We start from the raw sequence: 20,000 nt of genomic DNA, 5'->3' as shown, positions 1-20,000 counted from the left end.
ATATATATATATATATATATATATATACTTGTTTATTGTTATATAAACATGCTCACATCCCGCTGCTACAAATAGCCACTTGTTTCAATCAAACAACAGATATCATCAGGCAGCGACTTGACTATTCAAAAGTTCAATGAATAATGGATTTTTATTTTAGGTAAGAACTCTTTAGAAGTTGGAGTTAAAAAACTTAAAACACAGGACTTTAATTAAATAAAAAAGTAAAAAGGGAGAGGCAATTTAAATAAAGTTAAAAGATTACAATGGGGAGAGAGTGATTGAGAAGAGAAAAAAAAAGGAATAGAGACAGAAATAGAGAAAGAAAATATAGAGAAAACAAAATAGAGAGAAAAAGAAGAGAGAAAATATATATATATATATATACATATACACACATACATACATATATATATATATATATATATATATATACACATATACATATATATATATATATATATATATATATATATATATATATATGATATGGAGAAGAAAAGAAAAAAGAAATAAATGGTTATAATAAAGAGAATAAGAACTAGAAGGAAAAGGAAAGAATAATGAGATCTAGTTAAATAGAGAAAGAGAGAAAGTAAGAATTTGACAGTGTATAGAAAGAGAAAAAGAAAAAAGAAAAAGAAAAAATCTGCGTGTCAACCAATTTATGAACAATTATACAATTCAGTAATGAAACATATTATTACAAATACAAACAGAAGATACAATCCAAGCGTCAGAAATGAACGTGTCAAAAAAGGCAGTGAATGTATTCGGCTGGCATATTTATCCTCTTACATACGTCCACGAGTAAAATCAACGCAATTCAAACATACGTCTACCATTAATTAGGCCCTTTATGCTAAATGATATAAGTTTAAAGTTTTCGCGTTTTTATTAGATAAATATATGAATAAAAGAAGAAAATAATGATAAAACAATATTAAAATTATTATTAATAACAATAAACATAATAGTAATGATAATAATAATAATAATAATAATAATAATAATAATAATAATAATAATAATAAAAACAGAATAAAATTAATATTAATTATCTATTTAATATAACATATTTAGCCATAAGAGGGGATTAAATAAATTAAATAGGTCCAATAATTATAAATAAAAAACTACTAATATTTATGTATATAAAAAGAATACAATACAAATATATATATATATATACACACACACACACACATATATATATACCCAAATATACACATACATACACACACATATATATATATACATATATATATATATATATATATATATATACATATACATGCACATAAGTAAAGGTGTAACTATACTATTAAGTTGGAAGTTTAAGCTATTTAAGTATAGATATAAAGTCATATTAAATCACAAAATAATACATTCAATACCAGATTACTAATAACACAGATACAAGTACACTTACCTATAAATATATTCAGGCAAAAGAAGTAATTAAATCAACGAAATACTTCAAAAATAGCGACGCACAGGTAGATATTACCCAAATTAAAAATAATAAGATACATATGTATATACTCACAGAGAACCAACCGGCATACTAATAAGCATATATATACATATACACATATATATATATATATATATATATATATATATATATAATCTTATGTATACACATACATACAAAAAATACACAAATATATGCACACAATCATATACTAATAAACAACAACGCACACACACATATATATACTCACACATAAATATGTATAATTTACATAAATTATATATATAGAAATACATAAGAATACAAATAATTTGGCAAGGGTACAGATAGATGCATACACACATAGAAACATACAAATGGATTGAATAAACATGGGAGGGTATACCAAATAATATAGAAATATATAGATCTAAGTACACACGGTCATAAAATAAATACATAGACACATACATATACACATAGACACACAGGTATATAAGATAGGAGAAGTAAAGAATGAAATCAGGAGAGGAGAAAGTATATTAATAGAATATTAATAAATTATAGAAATCAGTGACAATTTTTAATTTATTTAAATTTTATATCTAAACTAAATTACTTAAAAGATGGGTTTTATAATGTTTGCAATTAATTGAATTTTCGTGCTTCTTATTTAATAATTTATCTCTTTCTCTAAAAGTAAGTATAAATAATTTCTCATAAAGACATAGGTAGCAAGGCGAGTTTAAAGATGAACAGGTTTTCGCTTTCTTTAAAATTTTCCAATTTACTATTGGGGAGTAACCTTGCTCTACTAGTTCATTGTAATATTTAGACAAGGAAGTTCTATTTTTGTACTCATTATTTTCAAAAGAGCACTTGTGACCGGTAAATCTTTCTTTAAAATTGTTATTTGTCATTCCTATGTAATATTTTTTTTCATTCGGATTTTCCTTAGTAGAAATAGTTGCTTGGTACACTACAGAAGTAATTTGACAATTTCCTTTAAGAGGACATTTTGATTTAATTCTACAGTTACAACTTTCGGTAGCAATGGGTGTGCTATTTTTGTTTAATATTTTGTTATTATGTTTTTTAATTATTTTTTCAAGGTTTTCATTACAGCTATAACTAAGTTTTATTGTATTTTTATTGAAAATTTTATGTAGTATATTATTAATAGGGAAGTGCTTTTTAATTAAGTTTAAGAATTTCATTCCTAGATTTGTTTTAAGTTTCAGATTAAAAGGGGGATTGTACCACAGGATTTTTCTCTTACGGTTTCTATTTGTATTTGTGTTTGGGTGTGTTGGTTCTATGAACTCAATTTGGGTGTTTTTGTATCCACTATCCTTAAGGGCCCTGTTATAGAAATATTTATGTTTATTAAATGTTTCAAGATTGGAAGAATTGTCACTGATTCTTTTACTAATGGATTTGGGGATATGCCTAATGATAGATTTTGGGTGATTTGATAGGGGGTGTACATAAATTGGGTTTGAGTTTTCCTTCCTATATGGTTGGTAGATGCCTTTCCTCAAATCAAAGTTCACATCCAAAAAATTTACAGTTTTAACATCTGATATAATATCCACTTTTAATTTAATTCTACGGAATTCATTTAAGATAATCTTTTTGGTTCTTTCACATTTAGGGCCGTTGGATTCCTTGATGATCATCAGTCCATCATCACGATACAAGCCTATATCCATGACATTGATGTCTTTGGTTAAGTTGTATAGTATGAATAGACCTACTAAGTCTGTCATTTCAGCCGAATCCAAAGACCCCATGGAAATGTCAAACAGGTCATTTTGATCTTTTTTCAACCACTGATCATTTCCACTAATTAATGTAGTATTTCTACATGTCCGTATAATTTCAATTTCAGTGTCTTTTATATCAGACAGGAGTTTAGCAAACTCCATCACCTCTTCGAATAGTTCTTTAGATATGGAGGGATAGTAATTCACAATATCGAATTGTAAGAAAGTACAATTCTTTTTATTATGTATATTGGAAAACCATTTAATGGTATCCGCTTAGTAGGTCTATTCATACTATACAACTTAACCAAAGACATCAATGTCATGGATATAGACTTGTATCTCCATATCATATATATATATATATGGATATAGACTTGTATCTCCATATCATATATATATATATATATATATGTATATGTGTATATATATATATATATATATATATGTATGTATGTGTGTATATGTATATATATATATATATATTTTCTCTCTTCTTTTTCTCTCTATTTTGTTTTCTCTATATTTTCTTTCTCTATTTCTGTCTCTATTCCTTTTTTTTTCTCTTCTCAATCACTCTCTCCCCATTGTAATCTTTTAACTTTATTTAAATTGCCTCTCCCTTTTTACTTTTTTATTTAATTAAAGTCCTGTGTTTTAAGTTTTTTAACTCCAACTTCTAAAGAGTTCTTACCTAAAATAAAAATCCATTATTCATTGAACTTTTGAATAGTCAAGTCGCTGCCTGATGATATCTGTTGTTTGATTGAAACAAGTGGCTATTTGTAGCAGCGGGATGTGAGCATGTTTATATAACAATAAACAAGTATTATCAGCTCTTTTTATTGACCACTATCTAACAACCTCGTTGAATTCATTAGTCCATTACTTTTGAATATAAAAAAACCCCGAGTATATATATATATATTTTTATATATATATATATATATATATATATATATATATATATATATATATATATATATATATATATATATATATATATATACAGTGGGTAGCACAAGTATTTGGTACATTAGTTTTTTTTTCATATTTCTAAAAATATTCTCAACTAGCATTTCAGCCCGGCGTTGCCCGTGTGTTTGCAGGTGTATGTTGAGCAAAAACAAAAGTGGTAGTAGGAAAGTAGGCTCGAACCCGTATTGTGAAGGAGGAAAAGAATGGGAGAAAAACATGACCTCTTTGCTGTTACGACCACCACCAAACAGGAAGTGACATAGGTTAAAATTTTGTAGTTTCTCTATACTAAAGGTTAAGGTCGTTCAAATCGGCCGAAATATTGGTTAGTTTTATAAGTGTGTCTGTGTTATATCTTACTATTTTTGTTTTCGTACTCATCTATTATTGCATATACTAAGCATTCCATTTTGTCAAAATATTAATTCATATTTTAAACTCATTCATATATATATATATATATATATATATATATATATACATATATATATACTAGCATTTCATCCCGGCGTTGCCCGGGTGTTTGGATTTGTATGTTGAGCAAAAAAAAAAAATAAAGTAGTAGTAGGAAGGCAGGCTCGAACCCATACCGCGAAGGAGGAAAAGAACAGGGAAAAAACTTGACGTCTTTGCGGTTACGACCACCGCCAAACCTGAAGTGACTCATGTTTAAATTAAGGCTAGACAATCGAAAGGAGAGGATACCTTTCAAAAATATCGACGAAGAAAGCGACCCCCACCTGTAAAAAAGATATTAATGTTTTTAGCCAATTTTTCGATATTTGTCGTATGAAAGGTCGAACTTTTAAACGATACTGATCTTGGTAAAATCCGTCGCTTTTGTCGAAAGTCTTAGGCACACATGAACACATACATACATACATGCATTTATATATTGATAACTGAAAATTTTCGACCCAAACCGATGAAAAAGCTTGCCCTATCTCTGAATACCCTTTAGGTAAAATTTCAAATGTTTAGACCATAAATTGTCTGAGTAATTTGGTAGATACCACAGAGGTCAAATTTTTTTTTACTTTATCCCCTCTTATGGCCCCTTAACATTTATTGTTTTGGGCTCAAATCAAGTTATTAAGTTAGATCCATGTCCAAGGAACCTATATCTAAAATTTCAAGTGTTTAGACCCAAAATTGTCGGAGGAGTTTGGTAGAGTTCTCAAAGGTCAAACCGATAAACTTTGACCCCTTAACAGCCAAATTTCATGCCGAAAACCGATCACATAGATTTTCCCAAATCTCAGAACCTTGTATATCAAATTTCGAGTCTTTAGACTTAAAATTGACAAAGTTATTGCATAAGAAAATGTACACACATACACACACACAGACACACAGATACACAGACACGTTCACTTTTATAGATATATAGATAGATATATAGAAAGACAGATAAATAGATTGGATGCAATATATAGTAATGATTTAAAAAGTATTAAAAGAAACTCATGCACCACCACCGAGAATCAAAATCAAAACGTTCAGCTCACGATTTATTTTGCCTCTGCCGTCAATGAAAACATGTTTACTGCAAGGCTAAAAATTAAAACATGAACCAATAGCTACTACGTTATGCATTCGTAATGCCGGCGTTCGACCTTCACCGGGCAAATTTCATTTTTTTTTTAATTTTCACACTTTTGCACCGATTTTTCCAGACGAAAACCCAAATATAAAGTTTTGCATGGATTCAAATACCTTATATATGATGTTTCATGTCTAGGAGGAGTTTGGTAGGCCAAATTTGTTAAACAAAATTATATACGTATACTAGCATGGGTGCCCGGCGTTGCCCGGATGTTTGGAGGTGTATGCTGAGCAAAAAAAAAGGAAAAAAAGGTAATTTTTTTAAATTTGACCCCTATTATGACCCCTTAACATTTATTGTTTTGGGCTCAAATCAAGCTATTAAGTTAGATCCATGTCCAAGGAACCTATATCTTAAATTTCAAGTGTTTAGACCCAAAATTATCAGAGGAGTTTGGTAGAGTTCTCAAAGGTCAAATCGTTGAACTTTGAATCCTTAATCGCCAAATTTCATGCCGAAAACCAATCACATAGATTTTCCCAAATCTCAGTACCCTGTATATCAAATTTCGAGTCTGTAGACTCAAAATTGACAGAGTTATTGCGTAGGAAATGTACACACACACACACACACACTTTCACTTTTATAGATATACTAGCAATGGGTGCCCGGCGTTGCCCGGGTGTTTGGATGTGTATGTTGAGCAAAAACACACACACAGACACCACACACACACACACAGAGACACCACAGACACGTTCACTTTTATATATATTTATATATATAATCTCTGAACGTATATACCATTCACTGGGCAAAGCGTGGGAAGGCAGAGCGGTAGCTCTAGATATATCCAAGGCTTTTGACAGGGTATGGCATGAGGGTCTCCTCAGAAAGATTAGATCATACGGTATCACTGGTAGAATACTTAACATAATTAAATCCTTCTTAGATAAGAGAAAAATCCAAGTTGTCCTCGACGGTCGTACATCTAAAAAATATGATATAAATGCGGGAGTGCCTCAGGGGTCTATTCTTGGTACTCTACTGTTCCTGATATTCATAAATGACCTCCCCAACAAAATTGCCTCTGAGATGGGTATATATGCTGATGACACCACACTCTATAACAGGCACGACAGGAAAACAAATGAACATATATCTAAAGAAATTGCAGAAACACTAGAGGATGACTTCCAATCAATAGTGGAATGGGGACAAAAATGGATGGTCACATTCAATGCCGCCAAGACTAAACTAGTTTCATTCAATAATTACAAGAAACCTTCTCTACCACCTATAGCAATGGCCAATGACTCTTTATCTGAGAGTAAGTCTCTCAAGCTCCTTGGCCTAACGTTCACAGGAAACATGAGTTGGAACAATTACATCGAGGGCATTGCCAGGGCCGCTGCAAGGAAGGTGGGCTCTCTCTCTACCGTGCTAGAAAACTACTAACACCCGAAAGTATCCTGTACCTCTATAAGGCAACCATTCGCCCATGTATGGAGTATTGCTGTCATATTTGGGCTGGTGCATCGGCTACTAGTCTCTCACTCCTTGACAAGGTTCAAAAGAGAGTCGCCAATCTGATAGGCCCTGAACTGGCATCTAAGCTTCAGCCTCTGTCCCATCGACGAAACGTTACATCCCTCTGCCTGTTCTACAAGTATTTTAATGGTGAATGCTCTGATGAACTGCAAGCACTTGTGCCCCCACGACGTGAACACCCTCGACAGAACCGACAGGCTGCAAAATCCCACCCCCACACTGTAGAGATCCCTAGATGTAAAAGATCTTTCTACTCCAGTAGTTTCTTCCCCAGAACAGCTAGACTTTGGAATTCCATTCCAGGTCACTGCTTCCCCAACTGTACTGACGTGCAGAAGTTCAAGTGCAACGTGAACCAACATCTTGCTGCCCAAATCCCTACATAGTAGCCCAGTAGTTGTTGCCCCTGATAGTAGCCCCCTACACTAAAGTGGCAATGTGCCTTGTTTGGGGTGAAAATGTAATTAAAAAAAAAAAAATATATATATATAGGGTGAACCAAAATACTTGGACAATGTTGTAAACAATCCTACCCGTGAAAGTGGCAAAAAAATGGGCCAAGAGTGAACAAAGGAGGAAATCGATTTTTCAATATTTTTTTCCATGAATCTCTGTTAATTTTAACTGAAAATTTCTATTTTGCAGATCATTATTATTATATACTAGCAATCGGTGCCCGGCGTTGCCCAGGTGTTTTGAGGTTAATGCTGAGAAAAAAAAAAAAACGGTCAATTTTTTAAAACTTTGACCCCTATTATGACCTCTTAACATTTATTGTTTAGGGATCAAGTAAAGTTAATAAGTTAGATCCATGTCCAAGGAATCTATATCTAAAATATCAAGTGTTTACTGTTTAGACCCAGAATTGTAGGAGGAGTTTGGTAGAGTTCTCAAAGGTCAAATCGTTGAATATTGACCACTTAATCGCCAAATTTCTGTCGAAAACCTATCACATCGATTTTCCCAAATCGCGAATTTGGCCCTTTTTTAAAGCAGTTTGGCCTTCAAAATTTCTGTTTGGCCTTTTTCTTCACCGATGTAATCTGGAGACGCAACGGGAATTTTCGGCAAAAAAATGTTGTTACTATGCACATCTATGTAATGAAATACAATTTGTGGCAAAATTTCAGGAAAAACTAATGGATGGTTATCTCGCAATAGTCCGGACAATTCGCTAAATTATCTCGTCAAAACCATAAATCTCGAATTTTTGTGCATTTTTTTTGGGGGGGGGCTAATTTGGCATAATAGTGTCCATTTAATAGTATTTTCTTGTAAAAATAAAAAAATAAGGAAAATTACCAAAAAAAACAAACAAGAACAACAAAAGTGTGCCGTATTTTTAAAAGTTTTATTGCGTTGTTTTTATTTGCTTTTTTATTTCATCGGTGAAGAAAATGGCCAAACAGAAATTTTGAAGGCCAAACTGCTTAAAAAAAAGGCCAAATTCGCGAAATTTGGCCTTCAAAATTTCTGTTTGGCCATTTTCTTCACCGATGAAATAAAAAAAGCAAATAAAAATAACGCATTAAAACTTTTAAAAATACGGCACACTTTTGTTGTTCTTGTTTGTTTTTTTGGTAATTTTCCTTATTTTTTTATTTTTTCAAGATAATACTATTAAATGGACACTATTATGCTAAATTAGCCCCCCCCCCCCCAAAAAAAAATGCACAAAAAAACGAGTGAACGCGCGTATTTTTTTTTTTTAGTTTAGTTTCATAATGGCGGCCGTGGTGTCGGAGGTTCGATTGTTAGATTGTAAGTTAGTTTCGTATTTTTTTAAGTTGTAAATCGCAAGTTAGAAAAAAATTAAACCCTTCCAAGATGGACAATAAATAAGACCAAAATATTTTATGGTAAAGTTAAGAGCGAAAGAACTATACTTTTTTAGGAGATGTGATTATTGGATTAACCAATCAGAAATCGTCTGTGGCACACACATCTCTGTTTTTATAGATATATAGATAGATATAGATAGATTATTTTAATTGGAATTCATTATTATTATTTATATTAATTTATTTATTACAGACTATTATTCTCAACTTTATTAGTTGTTTCACGACGTTTCAGCCAACTATTCCTCTGGCCTTCGTCAGGTGGTAACCGCGACGGATAGGAACTTAAAATCTCCTAACTGCATTCTCAGCAATCACTGCCATCCATAGTTGTTGTCGTCTCACCACATTTTTGGCCGGCTTTGGGTAGGATTGAAACCGCTATCTTCAGACAATGCTCATCTGGAATTGTAGAGATTCAACGTCTCTATCAACTGCGCCACGGGCCCCGAAGGACGATCAAGGTTGGATTCTTTGATCTTATAAATCCACGTTTATTTATTATCTGATCTTCCATGATCAGGTTCGTACCGAATGGTATATATATTTTTTAATCGGAATTCATTATTGAGATGAGTATTATTTATATTAATTTATTTATTGCGGACTATTATTCTCATCTTTATTAGTTGTTGTTTCACGACGTTTCGGCCAACTTTTTGTCTAGGAAGAACATCAAAGATAGAAAGAAATCTTTCTCATGTTATGGCAAGAAAGATTACAGACTTGTCCAGGAATGTTTTCTGGTGAGATGAATCAAGATTTTGACTTGTTAATGATGCTCCCGATGTTCTCGAACGGTGCAATCGAAGAACTGGAGAAAGATTTTCGCCAAGTTGCATAAAAACAACAGTTAAACACGGGAATGGAGGGATAATGGTATAGGGAACTTTTACTGCAGCATGAGTTGAACTTATTAGATGTGAAAAGTCAATCAATGCAAAGGAATACATTCAAATATTAGAAACAGAACTGTTACTAAGTATTTAGAACCTGAGAATACCCCAGAACATTATTTTTCAACATGATAATGCCCCTGCACACACTGCTAAAGTCACAGAAAAATGGTTTTCTGATAACTCAATTCATGTGATATTTTGGCCAGGTCAAAGCCCCAATTTAAACCCAATCGAGAATATTTGGTCCATAATATCTCGTGCATTAGCCAGAAGAACTTTTGAGAACGATGACAAACTGTCGGAAGCTGTACAAAGGGAATGGAATAGCATCTCTTCACAGTGTTCCACTTTGGCTGAGAGCATGTCTAAAAGAATTGATCTTTTAAAGAAATCGAAAGGGAATACGATTCCATCCTAAGCATTTATTAAACTAAATGTCGTTTTCTGTGTCATTAGTCTCGTTTAAGTTTCCTTGTTCAATTTAGCTTTTATTGCAATAAAATGTATAAAATTTGTTTGGCCCATTTTTTTTTTTTTTTTTTTTTTTTTTTTCTCACGAGTGTATATCATTCCATTGGATTTACTTGCCGAGGAAACATCATCACAAAATATTCCAAAGATTCGAATACAAATCTTTATCCTCTTAAAATAACATATCAAATTAAATTATATTTGTTTTAATTGCTGAATATCGTGTAAAAAAAAAAAATGGCCGATTAAACCGGCTTCCTCCAAAAGGAGAAATTTCATGGCAATATCGTCGTTGAGGTTTCTAAATGCCAGAAAGCTTTCTATTCTAATAGCTTCTTCCCTCAAACAGCTAGACTTTGAAATTCCTTTCCTACTACCTGCTTCCCTGACTGTACTGATATGCAGAAGTTTAAATGTAACATTAGGCATGGTCCCAAACAGTAGCCCCTTACGTCCAGGTGGCGATATGTCATGTTATGGGTGAACGTAAGTAAAAAAAAAGAAGAAAAACATCACAAGTAACCCCTAGTCTCTTGTATATTCCACACTAACGTAATGTACTTGCAATAACCCTTATCCCTGAGTGGCTTCCGGGCCTTGATAAGTGGTGATCACTGTGTAAAAAAAAAATATCCTGGTCAAGGGAAATAAGAGCGTAAGGTTTTTACAGTTTTTGCAGGGAGGTGTCGACGTTCTTGTACATGCAGCAGGTAGCATTCCCAAATGGTCACCCATCTGATACTGATCAGGCTTAATGTTGCTTGACTTCGATGATCTAACGAGAACCGGTGTGTCAACGAGATTATGCCGTATATGAAAGACTTGTCCAGAGATAAACGAGTTTGGAGGTCAATTTTTTAGATGGGCGCCAAACCCAATATGATGATGATGAATTAGCGGTTTCTTATTCATTTTAACTAATAAACAAAAGAAAACTTTTTAAAAAATGATAAACCATTACAAGATTAGAATAAATCTCCATTGTTTCTTAATAAATGAGCAACAAATGTTTGCTTAGTTACTTTTAATGTATTCATATGCATTTAAGTAATGACAAGACTTATTGCTAGCCGTGTACATAGCGAAAAACGTAAAGAAATTGAAGAAGGAACAAAAAAGGATGTTAACGTAGAAACCTTTAAATTGACCTTTAAAAATGGCAAACTGGAAAACATCTGGTCATGACAGGATATATGCACTCTGATTGAAAAAAAATTGCAACTCCACATGCAAGAGTAACACAAAAATATGAGAAAATATGTGCACGATACAGGCATACCAGATTAGATGACGAAAAGGAGAACCATGTTTAGTCAAAAATACAAAGAAAAAGGAATGAAAACAAACAATTATAGACCAATAACCTGTATACTAACAATGTGGAAAAATGTCATTTAGTAATTGAATTAAATTTCTGTATACTTCAAAATAAAATTAAAAATCAAGTTTATTTATCTACAGGGTGGAACAATAAAATTGTCGTCCCAGAAAAGACAACGTGATTCCATTTCTATTTGATGAAAACCGGTTTTCTTTTTTTCTTGCAGACCATCTACTTGTTAGTTTTTTACAAATCCCAAAAGCGATAGGAGCCTTCTATCATGTCTGAAAGTGACATAATGCTTAACTATCGAGATCGGAGATGCACTGCTGTACAACTCATGCTCTCTAACGATCCAAATTATGACAACAGGACCATTGCCAGCACCCTCAAAATGCAAATCCAGACGGTTCAATGCTTGAGGGTACAGATCAACGAAGTTTCTGGACACGGTTATGGTTTTGGGGTGGTTTTAAGTGAGGGACACACCATGCTACCTCACTTATTCGAAGTCGGCTTGAAAGTAAACACCAAAATGTACCTGGATGTGTTGAAGTATATGGTAATCCCTTGGTGCAATCAGGTGGCCGCTAGCAGACCCTGGTTATGGCAACAGGACTCAGCACTGGCCCATAAGTCCAAAGAAATCCCGGCTTGGCTTCAGAAGAAGTGCTACGACTTCGTACCCTTTTCTCATTGCCCCCCCCTCCTCCCCAGACCTGAAGCTTCTGGTCCACTTCGTTTGGTCAAATGTCGAGAACATGACCAACATGACCTCCCACAACACCAAAGCCAGCCTGATCGCTGCCATTTGCTGAGTATTCACCGAGCTCCCACCAGCGTTTGTAGAAAAGGCATGCTCCCTTGCTCGTATTGAGACGGTAATTGAGGCTGAACGCGGCTACATTAAATAGATGTTAGCTTTACTACATAATCAAGTTACCTGGATTGATTTTTTCAATAAAAGTTTTAAAATGAAATTGTAGTCTTGTTTTCTTTAGGGCGACAACTTTATCTTTCCACCTTATATATATATATATATATATATATATATATATATATATATATATATATATATATATGCGTGTGTATATATACCTTGGGGTGGAGAGGGCTCCCGTAAGCCATGGTGAAGGCAACCTTTCTAGGAGAAGCAAATCTCTGATTTAAAAAACCATAAAGCGGAAGACCATTACCCACATTAAGCTGGCCTGCAGTTTAATTTGTTGCTGGCTATCTTGCTCTTGCTTTTTGCTGGATCTCAACATTTTGAACCGAGAGAGAGAGACTTAGCTGTCGTACAAAGCTAAGACTCTGTAACATCATATTTGTATAGATACTCCCTCAGATATTTGGGCTCATGGATTTTAAATGTCTGAGGGAGTGGCACTCGTCTGACAAGACGTTGCAATCATCATATCATCATATATACCTTATATATATATATATATATATATATATATATATATGTATGTATGTATGTATGTGCGTGTATATATATATATATATATATATATATATATAAGAGCAAGAAATAGAAAGAAGAATACTTAAAGAAAGTAGAGAGCAAAAACATTTGCAATATCTGCTTTAGAAGTTGTATTTTTGTCAGTGATGTTAGCATAAATGCGAAGTTTGTCTTTGGCTTCAAGCAATACAAGAGGAAACGAGGAGACCAATAATTAGGGCATTTGATGGAGATGATTATATTGACGTTTCTCGTGTATTTTTAGCCAATTAAATTCAATCTTCATAAAAGATTAAACCTCGGGGCTTAACATGACATTTTTACTCTCTCTCTCTCTCTCTCTCTCTCTCTCTCTCTCTCTCTCTCTCTCTCTCTCTCTCTCTTTAATATCTGTCATCTCGTCTTGAGATAATTTTAATCAAAAACTATTTGTCTCCAGCATTTAAATCAAAAATATCCATTTACTGCCCACTCATCTTTGACATCGGATTCATAACGAATTTCGATAAATGGAATTATAAAAGTTATATTTAAAAAATCGCAACATTTTTTTTTTATTATGATTTATAATCTTCTAATAAATCTATTTCATGGTTTCACCTTGGCTCCGCCGAAATCAACAGAGATTAGACCATTCCTGTAATGATCTGGTCTCTGTTGATTTTGCGGTGGGAGTTTAGTTTTGTGCAGTTCTAGGAGGTCCACCCTCCCAGGCCTTGCTTTCTCTCTTTTAGAAGGGGTTAGTTTATTGCTAATCGCCTGAGGCACCTTCACCAGTGAATGCCGACGGGGCTTCTTAGGCACTTTTTGCATATCAGAGTGCCTCTCTTCTCGGGCGCTGACTTCTCAATCCCATTTTAATCCAAAAAGAACTAATCTATTAGTAACGTCTGAAACCGAAACTATACTATCGCACTGTTGTACAATCTGTAGCAGCAGCATATACTTGATTTTGAATATGTTTGTTTTATAAAATCATTGCTGATTGGTTATGAGTAGTCAACTTCCTTTCTGGCTTGTCCAATCAAAGACCATCACTCAGACAAGTTGACTACGTGACTGAGTTTATAAAAGATTGAACCTACTGCAATTCTCTCTTTTTCTTCCTTGCTCTTGATGACAACTCCTCTGATAGGGTGCAACTTCAACTGGGCCTTTGGCCCTGGGTCGACGACAAGACAAACAAACCAATGCGGCCCACACATGAACTCTTTTTTTCTCAAGAGACTGTCTAATCTTTTGTCCCCATACATAAAGGGATGCACGTTTCTATTACTAACATCAACACACATCCATGAACTCTCTATTTCAACAGGTGTGTCTCATCATTCCGCAATGTCTTTACACAAGAACTCTTCCCAATACTAATGACAGAAAGGTCTACTTCACAAGATCGTCAGCTCACAAGATGGTCAGCTATGGAACAGCTGAAAATATCCTCTCAATTATTAAATCCTTTCTCTCTGATAGGCTTATAAGAGTAGTCATTGATGAGCAGAAATCAGAAACTCATAGTATTAATGTTTGCGTCCCTCAAGGTTCCATCTTGAGCCCATTTCTCTTCCGGATCTTCATCAATGATCTCCCAAATCATATCAATCATTCATAGACGTTTATGCAGACGACATCACAATCTATATCAACACTTCAAAGGTCAGCAATGTCCAAGATCTTTCTGAATCTCTCTCTCTTCTGATCTTGAGAACATGGTGCAATGGGCGAAAAGGTGATTGGTCAATTTTAATGCATTGAAAACCAAGCTTCTCTCCTTTTATCTAATCGCTCTGCTCCCCATCACTCCCCAATTGCAACGAATGGCTCTCGTCTTGGAGAAGCTGCATATCTTACTTCTGGGACTGACCTTTTATCCTGATCTGAAATGGAACACATACATCAAATCTGTTGCCAATATCGCTGGAAAAATTGTTGGATCATTCTACGGCTCAAGTAGGTATTTCACTGCCGATGTAATCCTCTATCTGTATAAGAGCCAGGTACTCACTAAAATGAAGTACTGTTGCCACATCTGGGCAGGAGCTACTCGGCATGCCCTATCCAGCCTTGATAGAGTTCATTCAAAACCAGTTTGAAACCTAGTAGGTGATATCTTTTTCTCTTCTCTGCGACCTCTTTCCCACAGAAGAGACATTGCGAGCCTGTTTCTGCTCTGTCGTTATTTTCATTGCAAATGCTCGAGTCAACCTGAATCTATGGTCTCCTCTTACCAAATTTTCACAAAAACATTCGATTATCTACAACTACTATATCCGATTCCCCTCCCCTCTCTATCTGTGTTTAAATCTAAACGCAGATTCCAGAAACAAAGCTTCTTTCCCAAAATTGCCCGCCTGTGGAACACTGTACTCCTACTACTACTACTACTACTAATAATAATAATAATAATAATAATAGTGTCCACTTACAGCACTTCAGTATTTCCCTCAAATTCCTTGGATTAACATTCATAGACAACATGAATTGGAACAAATACATTGAGGCAATTGTCAATGCTGCTGCGAGGAAGGTCGGCTGTCTATACCATGTTAAAAGGCTACTTACGCCTGAGAGTATCCTGTATCTCTACAAGGCCACCGTTCACCCATGCATGCAGTATTGTTGCCACATCTGGGCTGGTGCATCTGCTAGTAGTCTCTCGCTCCTGGACACAGTTTAAAAAAGAATCACCAACCTAATAGGTCCAACACTATTAATTAAACTCCACCCTCTGCTCATCGTTGAAACGAAGATTTTTCTAAAAAGTGGCTGCTATGTTCAATTATATGCTATGAGGTCTCATGAAATAACAAGATTTCTCCTTATCTTATATGCAAATAAGATGTTAGCTTGAATAAAAAGCCTCCTTTCAGAGACAAGGGCGAATTTGGAGTCATTAATCTAGACAACAATGTGAAGAAGTTAATCACGGAAATTGTTAGTTGAAAGTACACCATAATTAACAATCAATGTTTTGAAAGTACAGAATAGTTAACAATTGATTTTTGAAAGTACAGAATAGTTAACAATTGATTTTTGAAAGTACATAATAGTTAACAATTGATTATTCAACTACAAATAAAGGTTGGATAATGCGAATCAAAGTTAAATATATCAGCTAAAATGCTATTTAAGTCTAACTTTTGAAATCCGACCAGATAACTTTATATATTAGATGATCGGAGAAACGAAAAATCGGTTTAAAGTTTTCATACGACAAAGTTAACTTTAGATGCCAACTTAGAAGTTCCTCGTTAAAATTGACATTCTTGGCGTGATTCCAACCATAATTGAATAAACTTGTCATAGAAGGCAAATCTCTGGAAATTGTGATGCGGTATCCGCAACAAAAATATAATTGGACATGTTCCTTTTTTATACACAGCTTTTGCGTGTTTGTATCGTTTTGTCTTTTTGCTGGAGGAGAGGGGAATTAAATGTAACTATAAACTGCACTTAGGCATGCACGACACGTTCGGGTCGGCTCAGTCAAACGTGGTTTGACGAATGTCCACCATATTTTTAGCAAGGTAACATTCAAATATGATATGGGTGTTGATTGCCGGATCATCATTTTCAGTTCATGGCTTTCTTGCCATCATTGCGTAGAATTTTGTCTGCCGTGTTTATTCACTTGTAAGCACAATTGAACTTAACAATGATACTAAAGAAAACTATTAACAAACATTGCAATACACATTATACTGTGACGAGCATGCGCGGAAACGTTCAAGAATTGCGTATCAATGTATTCGTCGGGCCAACCTACAACGAAAATGAGTTCGTCTAAGGACTATAAAAAGCGGAGGCTAGAGTTGTTCAGCAAGTAACTGCTGAGGTTGCTCTGGTACCATGTTGTTTCGACGTGGTTGTTTGGGATTATGTAGGGTCGTTTTGATGGAGTTGTTCGGGATCGTGTCTGATCGTTTCAACAGAGTTGTTTGGGATTATGGCGGGTCGTTTCGACGGAGTTGTTTGGGATCGTGTCGAGTCGTTTCCATAGAGTTGTTCAAGATCGTGTCCAGTCGTTCTAACGGAAGTGTTTGGGATCATATCGTTGGAGTTCTTCAGGATCGTGTCGGATCATGTGGACGGAATTGTTTGGGAATGTGTCAGGTCGTATGGATGGTATTTTTCATGTTAAGTCATATAGATGGAAGCGTTCGGTTTACTTTTATTGTCCAGTTGACTTGACAGTTGTAGCAGTCGTACTGCGGCATGTGATAAAAAAATTTCCGTCCCTCTTCCTTCATGAAGCCACATACATGTACGAGCGGCGTGCAATAAGTAATGACCCTGACCCACTTCCAGTTGTCTGATCTAACTGAAATTTTGCATCTGCAATGATTTATATCTCTACAAGTTATGTGGCAAATTACAGCTCTGAACTAATTGTGGTTTCTGTTTTACAGGTATTTGAACTGAGTCAGGTGTGAAATGGAGCTTGTTGAATGTCGAGCAGTGATCCGGTTTTTGTATTTGAAAGGACGCACACCACAAGAGACTTTTGATGAAATGAAAGAAACTTATGGTGATAATGCCCCATGACCTTGTAAAACGCTGGCATCGTGAATTCAAACATGGTCGGAAGTCTGTGGAAACAGCTCCCAGATCTGGTCGCCTGCCTTCTGCCATTGATGAGGCATCTATCCGTCAAGTTGAGACTGCCATTTTGGAAGATCGGCACATTACTATTCGCCAAATAGCCCAAGATGTCAAGATTAGTACAGGGTCTGTGGAAACTAGCATTCATGACCATTTGCATATGCATAAGGTGTTTGCCAGATGGATTCCCAGGTTGCTCACACCATTCCAGAAGCAAGAACGCGTCGAGTGCTCGAGGATAAATTTGGAGATGTGCCAAGAAGATGAGTCAAAGATTTTCAAAAGACTGATTACACAGGATGAAACCTGGGTCCATCACTAGGATCCAGAGACCAAAGCCCAGTCAATGCAGTGGAAGCACTTGGACTCACCACCTCCAAAGAAGGTAAGGGTGCAGCCCTCCGCTGGCAAGGTCATGCTCACAGTCTTCTGGGACCAGGACGGAGTAGTGATGACAGATTTCCTGGCAAAGAGTACCACAATTACAGGAGCCTATTATGCTTCACTTTTGAGGAAATTAAGGGAAGCTATCAAAATCAAAAGGCAGAGCAAGATCAGCAAAGGTACCTTCCTCCTGCAGGACAACGCTACGGTCCACAACTCGCATGTCGCCAGATCAGAAGCACGGGCGTGTGGTTATGAAATCCTCCCTCATCCTCCCTACTCTCCTGACCTTGCACCCTCTGACTTTCACCTCTTCCCAGCCATGAAGTTGTTTTTGAAAGGAAAGCGTTTCCCAGATGATGCAGCCTTGATTTCTGAAGTCACGTCGTGGTTGAAGGACCAACCTGGAGCGTTCTACAAAAACAGTCTCTGGAGCTGCATCAAAGGATGGGAGAAATGCATAACTCTGGGTAGTTCCTATATAGAGAAAGACTAATAATTATGCCAAGTTTTGTTGCTTTACTCCTATGGGAAGTGGGTCAGGAGCATTACTTATTGCACACCCATCGTATATCAACTGATTTCTTAGCTTATTGACTTAGAGTAAAGTACAGTATCTGTTCTGATATTACACCTCATCTGTTCTGTCCTTGGTCATCGAAAGAAAACATTCTTCTAGACTGAAATTTATTTCATATTTGTCGCAATCCGGAGTGCTCTTTTTAAGGAGTTTGACTTTCTGTTGTGTATTAGGTATCTCCTTTTTTAAATTTGAGTTTCTCATCGCCAAGTTATTGTGACCAAAAGGGTCACTAAGGAAGACACATATGGATATGGGTTAAAACAAGGTATTTGTATTGAGAACAAAACAGAATATATAGAGAAGAACAGTCGTAGTACTTAACGCCAAGCTGGCGTACTATGAAGTACACACACACACCACGAGAGTCGGTATCTATTTATACAATTCTGAATGGTTCATATCTTGTGCATGGGTGAGTCCCTACAACACTTTCCTTACATTAAAAAACGGCCTTGTGTTTTAATCTGCTCTCTTAGTGGTGGTGGGGAGGCAGTATATAGGGGCTGCATAATTTGATGTTTGTAGTGATGCATGCGTTGAGCCCTGTTAAGTTTTGAGACATTGTGCTGAACAAAGATGGCGGCATAGTTCAGATCAGTAACCAAGATGGCGACCAAGAATCAAATGCTGTCCATGGCGTAATTAACCTCTTAAGTTCTGAGATATTGTGCTGAACAAAGATGGCGGCGTAGTTCAGATCAGTAACCAAGATGGCGGCGTAGTTCAGATCAGTAACCAAGATGGCGGCCAAGAATTAAATGCAGTCCGTGATGTAGTAAACTCCAAAATTCAACAATTTTTATAATAATTTTGGGACGTTTTCATTGGTTGTTTAGCACAGCTGTTGGTTATAAAAATGATTGGCGAATCCATTCGTCTCATACCCCCCATTAGAACTCTGATGGGGAAGGTCTCCTAACGGCCTCGGCTGCACGGAGACAGGGTAGTACACGTCAAGGATTCGTCACTTGACACTAAGCCCAACAGGTGAGGGGCCAGGAACCGGCCCAGCACCTGTTGGACTGAGGTACGCCGCCTGGGTAATACCTAAGAGGTCCACCCTCCCAAGCCTTGCCACCGGGCTTTCCGGTGGGGCAAGTTTATTGCTTGCTGCCTGAGGCGCCACGACCGGGGAAT

At 35.6% G+C, this 20,000-nt stretch overlaps 1 protein-coding gene across 2 annotated transcripts in view; it reads right to left on the bottom strand.

Moving 5' to 3' along the window:
* LOC145263072 (cilia- and flagella-associated protein 221-like) overlaps window positions 1–20,000 on the bottom strand; it is a 521,858-nt gene that overhangs the window by 233,727 nt on the left and 268,131 nt on the right. The window lies entirely within an intron of this gene.

Source organism: Euprymna scolopes, chromosome 38 (genome assembly GCF_053919585.1).
Source record: "Euprymna scolopes isolate OS-2025 chromosome 38, ASM5391958v1, whole genome shotgun sequence".
In the NCBI taxonomy this organism is placed as follows: Eukaryota; Metazoa; Mollusca; class Cephalopoda; order Sepiida; family Sepiolidae; genus Euprymna; species Euprymna scolopes.
Note: the sequence above shows the minus strand (reverse complement) of the source record. Positions and strands in the feature narration are given on the sequence as shown.